The sequence below is a fragment of the Meriones unguiculatus genome, chromosome 15 (assembly GCF_030254825.1).
Source record: "Meriones unguiculatus strain TT.TT164.6M chromosome 15, Bangor_MerUng_6.1, whole genome shotgun sequence".
Taxonomy (NCBI): Eukaryota; Metazoa; Chordata; class Mammalia; order Rodentia; family Muridae; genus Meriones; species Meriones unguiculatus.
The window spans coordinates 23,170,486-23,179,368 of NC_083362.1; positions in this window are offsets into that span (position 1 = coordinate 23,170,486).

The following is an 8,883-nucleotide window of genomic DNA, read 5'->3' on the forward strand; positions in this document are numbered from 1 at the left end:
TGTATTTTCCCCAGTTGATAATGGCACCAGGATGACCCCTTGGAACAGACCCCTGTGAACAACCTTCTGAGGTTATCATCTGATAAACCCACAGACTCTGGTCAGACTAGTAAAGAGCTTTCCCTGCTAAATAATCTATAAAGACTGGAAGAGGTAGCTACTTTTTCAGGTGTACAGATACCAGTATAAGAGTATGAGAGTTTGGGCTGGAGAGATGGCTCAGTGGTTAAGAGCAGTGGCTGCTATTCCAGAGGCCCTGGGTTCAATCCCCAGCACCCACATGGCAGCTCACAACTGTCCATAACTCCTGTTCCGGGGGCTCTGACACCCTCATACAAACACATGTACAGGCAAAACACCAACATACATAAAATAAGAAATAAATAATTAATAAAATTGAGTCATGTATAATCAGAAAAACATACACCCAAGTTTCAAAATAATCACCAATAGCTGGCTCTTAAGAAGCCTGTATATAAAATGTGCTTGGAAAAGAACTCAAAATTCTTGTTTGAAAGAAATTCAAGTAGGTGAACATAGACAACTTTAAAAGTAAATTGAAGCAATGCATGGAAAAAAGAATGAAGAGCTTAACAAAAAGAAACTGTGATAGGTATTATTAGTTATAAAGCAGACACAGTCTAGAGTCACCTGGAAAGAAAGTAAATGCGGGATTGTCTGATGAGCTTGCCCTACAAGTATATCTGTGAAAGATTGTCTTGACTGTGTTGTACGAGATGGGAATATGCACTCACTGTGTGTCATTGTCCCCTAGTTGGGGTTTGGCCAGGAGGCTGATCTTTTTAAGACTGACCTGCACTGGGATAAATGTAGGCCAAAACGCCACCCAGTTAAACTTCCACATTGTGGAAATAAAAGGCCTCAGGAGTTTTCTGCTCCTAAGAAACAACAACAATGGAGTTAACTAGTGCACTCTCCTTGATAAAGATCTTTACCTTTAGTGTAGTGGGAGCTCTTACATCTGGATATTAATTTTCCTCTCCAAATGTTGGGAACAAGCAAAAGAAACTTTCCAAGCACCACCATTTCATTTTCAGACTTTCTTTAGTCATAGGAAGAAACTAAGTTCAAGATCCCAGACTCTAGGGAAACTGGGAACTTCCCAAGAGCTGAACAGCATCTGTTGTAAGGAGACAGTTGTCTGAGTCCAGACCTCTCAAGGACAAGTTCTTCATCTTGTTGGCAGGGTCAAACTAAACTCATGTTCCCAGGCCCAGGAACCAACTCTATCCTGATGTAAATTCTCTTACTCAAATTGTTATGTCAGAATATGATGGCACAATGCTACAGCTCACACTGCTTCCTGTCACTTTGTGGGGTTTTTTTTGTTTGTTTGTTTTGTTTTGTTACTTGTTTTCTATTTATTTTCCTTAATGGTACCCATCCCTCTCACAGTAAGAACTGTGTAATGCTAGTTTTTTTTTTTTTTTTTTTTTTAATGCAGTTTATTCAGGAACCTTGAACAATCATCTGACCCTGGGGAAAGCCAGCCCACAGCTTAAATAGCCTCTGGGTAGCCAACCCCAGCGTGCCACGTGGGCAATGTAGATAGGTCCACATACATGGAAGCAAGCCAGATCCTCAGCCTTAGCCAAATGTGGAATTGTTCGTGACAGAGAACACTCACCATCAGGAAGGTGGAAGGCAGAAACCAGCTTCATCTTTAAGGCATAGCATTCCGCAGCTCTCTACAGTTCCCCCTTTTTGTTTTAGACGCATCAGGCAAGCTGAGAGTGGCCATTGTCACAGTAAATTCTACCAGAGTGGACGCAGGACTAGCCACAGGATTATCATCATGGATTGCTGCAGCCATGAATCATCTGAAGGAATGGGCGGGCATGGGAGCGTTAGCAGGCCTTCTGGTGTTGGTCTCCTTGGTTTGCCTGTGGTATATATGCAAGATTAGAGTCTCACAACAGCGTAATGCAGCCATGATCATTCAGGCCTTTATAGCCATTGAAGCAGGACAGTCTCCCCAAGCATGGTTGGCTACCATAAAAAGCTAAAATGTTACCCTCAGGATGCGAGGCTAAGCACTGCACTCAGGGTCAGCTGCTTTGGACCCAGAGAAGAGCATGTCTGATTGCATGCGGGTTGATGCCCCAGGTCCCGCCTCTGAGAAAAAGGTATTAGACGGGTCTGATGCTCTTTGGGTGGATGACACCTAAATGAACATCAGTACAAAGTCCCAATTTATTTCTAATATCAGAGATCAGACCTCTACACTTTGTGGTTTTATCCCTTAAATATTCTGTACAATGTCCGTTCAACTTCACAGTTCATCTCCCAAGTCTGTTCTGCAGTCCTGATTGCTCAGTAGCGACTTGATTACAATAAATTTTTGTCATCTGCATTGACCTGATGTTTGAGTTATGTTGGATTTAATCAGACCCCACAACACAGAAAAGTGAAGTGTTTGAAAAATAATGTTGGAAATTTACCATGTTGAGAATAGAAAACCAATATCCATATTCATCAGCCTTATTTATATTAAATGTAAAAATACCTTTACCTGACATAATCAAATTCTTAGAAACCAAAGACAATTATTTAATCAGCAAGAAAGGAGCAACTTACCAAATTAAGTTTACAATGGTAAACAATGTGGCACTACTATAGCAATCTACACGTAGGCCATGAAACAATAACCCAGAGCCGTACTGTGCTGGTTGGTTTTATGTCAATTTGACACAAGTAGAAACATTTAGAAAGGGAACTTCAACTAAGAAAATGCTCCTACCAGACAGGCCTGTGGGCAAGGCTGTGGTGAGTCCCCCCTTCCCAGTGAGCCAATGATATTTTTTTATTTTTATTGGGGTTACTTACAGGAGCAGATGACTCAAAACAGCTACATCATGGAAGTGCAACCCAACACGAGTGACAGGTGATACAAACCCCCCAGAGTTCTGCTTGACCTCTAGGCAGATAGACAGGTTGGAGGATCTCCCCCTGGTAACTAGGCTGAGTATCCTCTCCCAGCACATACTACTGTTTCTATATCCTTGGGAAGGAGGAATCCCAGGAATTCTGTTAAGTTTCATTTTTTATACCCATATGACATTATTTTCAGTTCACAAGTCTCATGCTCCCCCATTCTTTCCTTGTGGGAATGTTTCCGTTCAATTCCAATGTCACTCTGGACAGTTACTAGTAACCATACTTAAGCCAATTAAAAAATTAAAGAGTCCTTTAATAAAGGCCAGGCCAAGAGTAGGGTAATACCTCCAAAACCTTTCTTGGTGCCAGAGCTCAGGAGTACAGTGCTTTGAAAGGCAAGACAGACAATTACATTTGTGTTGGGGGGGTTGTTACATCGTGGTCGGAGTAGACTTGTAATATCTATCTACTTGCAGAGATTAGCAGTATTTTCCAGACATGTGGTGGATTATCTTGATTGGCAATAATGTGACAGTACACAACTCACTGTGGGCAGTGCTGCCCTGGGCTAGTGGTCTCGGGTGCTATAAGAAAGCAGTCCAGTAAGCAACACTCCTCCCTGATCTCAATGTCAGCTCCTGCCTCCAGGTTCCGACCCTGTTTGACTTTATGCCCTGACTTCCTTTGATGATGAAATGTGGTGAACATGTGTAGGCCAAGTGTAAGCCAAATCCCAAACTACTTATAGTTATGGTATTTTGACAGAACAAAAGAAACCTCAAGACAAATAATCTATGTATTGATGGTTAAGTTTTGGAGTTTTATTGTTGTGTTTATTCATTAATTGGAGTGAAAGAGGGAAAGGTGTGGAGAGGGGGAGGGCATCAGAGAATAACTCTGTGGAACTGGTTCTTCCATCCACCTTCATATGCATTCTGGATATCAAACTTAGATCATTAGGCTCACATAACAAGTATTTTACCCTCCATGCCATATCACCTTTTCGGTAAGATCAGGAATAGTATCCAGGCATATTATCTTGGGGATTAAATCTGGAATTAACTAAAACCCCCAAAATAGAGGGCATGCCTGTGTGGATTTTTTGCTTAATTTGAAGTGGGAAGATAAATTTTACATCCAAATCTTTGAGTTAAAAAGACAACTTTAATGTGGATTTTTTTGAGCTGAAAAAAAAAATGCCTCTAATCTGGGCAACACCTACTTGAAGCCTATATAAGAACATAGAAGAAGGAAACTTCTGCTTTTTGCCTGCTTGCTTCAGCATTTTAGCAAGTCCATTTCTTCACTGGTATTAGTCTACTTCTTCAGGATTCAAGTGTATGCTGAAGATGAGCTGAGTGTGTGTGTGTATAGATGGAGAAAGAGAGACTCATTCTATAAGTTCCTTTACTCTAAACAACCCTGACTAATTCAATCCTATTGCTGGTTATATATCTAAAGGAACTGGACTCTTCATAGCTGGAAGATATGTTTGCATTCATGTGTCTTAAATGGAATAACTTTCAGTCTTACAAATGAAGGGAATTCTATCTTCTTCCAAGTGTGAATGTGCATAGTTTTATGCTAAGTGAATCAAGCAAAACACATAAAGACATCATATTGTATGATATGTCCTTTATGTGGAATCTCAAAATGTTCAAAACATTAGGGGTAATTAGTAGAATGGTAGTTGCAGAAGTCACAAGTTGGTACAAAAAGGGTCAAGTCATTTGTCAATACCTAATGTATACCATGTAGAATTTGTCAATAATTGTTGATAGTAAATCTTAGATGCTGTCTCATACTTAGTCGTAGTCAATCATTGTGACAAAATACTTGAAATATGCCAATAATAATAAGGAAAAGGTTTATTTAAACTTCTGTTTTAAGAAATTTAAATCCATAGTTGATTGGTGCCAGCTGGGTGATGGAGGGGCATGCCTATGACCCCAGCACTCAGGGAAGCAAAGGCAGGCAGATTTCTGTGAGTTCTGTGAGATCTATAGTGTGAGCTCCAGGAAAACAAGGGCTACACAGAGAAACACTGTTTAAAAAAAAACAAAAACAAAAACAAAAACCAAACCAAAACAACAACAATAAAACATGCTTTATAGGTGCCAACAATGGGCCTGTGGCAAGCAGAATGTCACGGAAAGATGAGCATGCTCCTCATGTCACCAGAGAGGATAGAAAAGGCAGGAAAGAAGGGAAGGTGAAAGAAAAAGAAAGGAAGGAAGGAAGGAGGGAGGGAGGGAGGGAGGGAGGGAGGAAGGAAGGAAGGAAGGAAGGAAGGAAGGAAGGAAGGAAGGAAGGAAGGAAGGAAAGGGCACTTCCTCAATTGCCCAACGCCTTCAATCAAGTCACACCTCCCATGCATGTGCTTCCTCAGTGGTCATTCCATTATGATCCCATGAATCTTATCTTGTTGATAAGATCAGACTGCTCCAGAGTCTATTGTTTACTAAGGGCATCATGTTTGGACATTGCTTTTGGACATTGCTTTACTGGGGACCAAACTTCTAATATGTGAGCCTTTCTGAGTTCAAAATATTACATTCTTCCACTTGTCCTCAAGGCTCATGCCCACAATGTCAGAATGCCAAGAACATTCAGTCCATCTCTAAGTATTATTAGTCACAACAGTCCTGGAAAGTCTACACTCTGCTCTGAGATTTAGGGCACCTCTTTTTGCACTTCCAACATCAATGATGGGACAGGCAGAGTAAACATCTCCATTTGGAAAAGAACGAATAAGCAAAATGAGGCTGAAATGTAGCAGGGAAGGCAGTAAACCCTGTAAATCCATGCCTGTTATTTGGGGCATGGGATCAATAGAATGTGTGCCCTTTTGAGTTTGGGCAGCCTGCCCCTATTCCCTGCTGGCTGCAGCACACATTATCATTCTCTTGGAGAGGCTCTATTCCCTCAAGTCTTTGCTCAGCAAATGGTCCAAGTTCCCAGCATCTCTGTTGCTAAGGTCTCTGTGGTACCTTTGGCTTCATTCTTGCAGCTTTGTACATGCCCTTTTCAGAGGCTGCTTGCAAAGTCCTAAAACCCTACTACACATTTTTCTGGCTTGCCATGCTTAATATGAAGCCTCAGTGGAACCATCTATGATCCCCTAACTCCTGGATGCTGCATGCCTGAAACATCAGATGGATGAAACCTATATGTTTGACCAGCCCGAACGTAGCCAGGCTTGCTTGGACCACAGATGCAGCAGCCTTGAGTGGCTGCACTTTATAAATACACACTCTGACCCTGAGCCTACAGTGAGTGAAATCTGGTGAATTCCTGAACCTCCGCGACAGAATCTAGAAAAATAATCAGCAAGCTCAAAGATGGGATCAACACTGTCCAGTCAGGGGAACCTTTCTAGTGAGCACAAAACCTTCTTCTGTGCTCACTTCTCTTTTCAACTTCATTGCGCTATATGGTGTGATGTTCATTACTTCTACGATAATTGTTTCATAGTGTACATGTACATAAAAGCATTACATCGTATATGATAATGTTCGAAATTTGTGTCACTCATACCTAAACTTTAGCAAATAAATAGAGGAGTAAAAGTTCTTACCAGGGAACAAAGCAGCTACAGAAACTACTTCAACAGTGGATCAACTACTCTTTAGTCCAGCAAATCCTAGATGAAATTCATTCACACTTCTTAATACATTAATACATTTCTCAACAAGCCTGTTATTATCTTTACCACGAGCCAGAGCTGCTCATGTTCGGTACTAATAAATCTGAATCATATATTCACAGCAAGCCCGGCCTAGGCAACATAACGAACGCTGTCATGGAAAACAAACGCACAAACAAATATACAATTCTTTGTCAAGTTTGAATGTTACTCAGTGTAGAATGTTTGCTTAGCCTGAACAAGGCCCTACTCTGATTACCCAGTATTGTAACAACAAGAACACAATCTAAACCACAGATGTAAAAAGCCAAAGCGGCCTCTTTAGCCACATAGCCATATAGCCACACTTAGTAATAATAAAGGACAGGTGAATGATTATCATATTTCTGGAAAGAGGTAAACTAGAATATTAGTGGATAAGAATAACATATCTTTGTTAAATATTTTAATAATAAAACACATATAATAATAAAAACACATATCTTTGTTAAATATTTTAATAATATTTTATTATTAATATTTTATTATTAAAATATTTTATAAAAAACACAATAAAAATATTACAGGGAATATTCTTATTTTATATTCACATTGTTATTTTCCGTATACACAGGGTTAAGAAAGAAAATAGTAGTCTACACGCCTCATACGTAAATGCTTCAAAGCTATAACTTAAGCTGATTAATATGTTTTTTAAAAGTCTGCCGTAGGGCTTCCATACAGCCCACACCTGAGAGTGACAACTCAGGGAGAAAAAATCTCACAGGGTACGCCTTCTACCATCCTTGTCCTTTTCCAAAGACAACTGACTCCAATTCCTGTAGAGGTACCATATCCAAAGCCCAGTCCTTAGCATTGTTTACCCAATAGGGACAAATCAGGGAGACCCTAAAAGATGTTCCTCAGGTAAACAAACAAACAAATAAAAGTAAAAACAAAATCCTGGGTCCTTAGGTCTTATGTTACAGTGGGTGACATAAGTTAGAGCTGGTCACAGCTTATGCCTCAAGAAATAGGCATCTATTGATGGTATTTGAGTTAGTACAATTTACTTCGGAAATGAAATGTTGACCAAAATAATTAAAAAATGTGGTGTTTTCATGAATGTGTAAAGAAATGATATAGAAGGAACTAGAAAATATTTTGCATGAGGATAATGTATTCATTTGAAGTTATTTATAAATGTAATTAACATTTCAAGTCTGATTTTTGTTATACGACTATGTAGAGTAACTTACTAAATTCGTGATAAAACTGGAAACGCCTTTAGCTATGAAATTCATCCATGCATTCATAAAAGTATATATGGAATGTGTGCTTTGTTCCAGATACTGTTTTGGCATGAAGTTATCTTAAAGACAAGAGATCTTTGTATTCCTGGAGTTTGTAGTTCAGGATAGTGGCTTAATGGCTAGTTATTTTTACACATCTAGTGCCAGTTTAAAAATTCCACTCAGTGCCTTTTGTGTACACATCGTATTGGAGCTCCAGCAGGAACTTTGAAAAAAAATAATTCTATTATGCTTACTTTCTTACATCTAACAAAACAGTGAAAGAATAATTTCCTTTTTTAATTTTAATTTTTTTTGTTGGTGGTGTTTACTTTGTTTGTTTGTTTGTTTGTTTGTTTTGCTATCTAGACAAGCAATTCTAGCCTACCTTTAGTTTGATTGGTCCAGGTAATGTTTATGGTTAGTGCCAGCTGTGCTTTTTTTATTTTTTTTAATATTAGTTACAGTTTATTCACTTTGTATCCCAGCTGTATCCCCCTCCTTCATTCCTTCCCAATCCCACCTTCCCTCCCTCATCTCCTCCTTCCCCGTTTCCAAGTCCACTGATAGGGGAGGACCTCCTCCCCTTTCATCTGACCCTGGTTTATCAGGTATCTTCAGGACTGGCTGCAAAGTCCTCCTCTGTGGCCTGGCAGGGCTGCTTCTCCCTCAGGGAGGAGGGAGATCAAAGAGCCAGCCATTGAGCTCATGTCAGAAATAGTCCCTGTTCCTCTTACTAGGTTGCCCTCTTGGATACTGAGCTACCATGGGCTACATCTGAGCGGGGGTTCTAGGTTATATCCATACAAAGCAATAAATCAAGCAATCCAATTAAAAAATGGGGTATGGAGCTAAACAGAGAATTCTCTGTAGAGGAATATGGAATAGCAGAGAAACACTTAAAGAGCTGCTCAACATCCTTAGCCATCAGGGAGATGCAAATCAAAACGACCCTGAAATTTCACCTTATACTTATCAGAATGGCTAAAATAAAAAACTCAAGAGACAACACATGCTGGAAAAGTTGTGGAGAAAGAACCCTCTCTCAGTGCTGGTGGGAATGTAAAC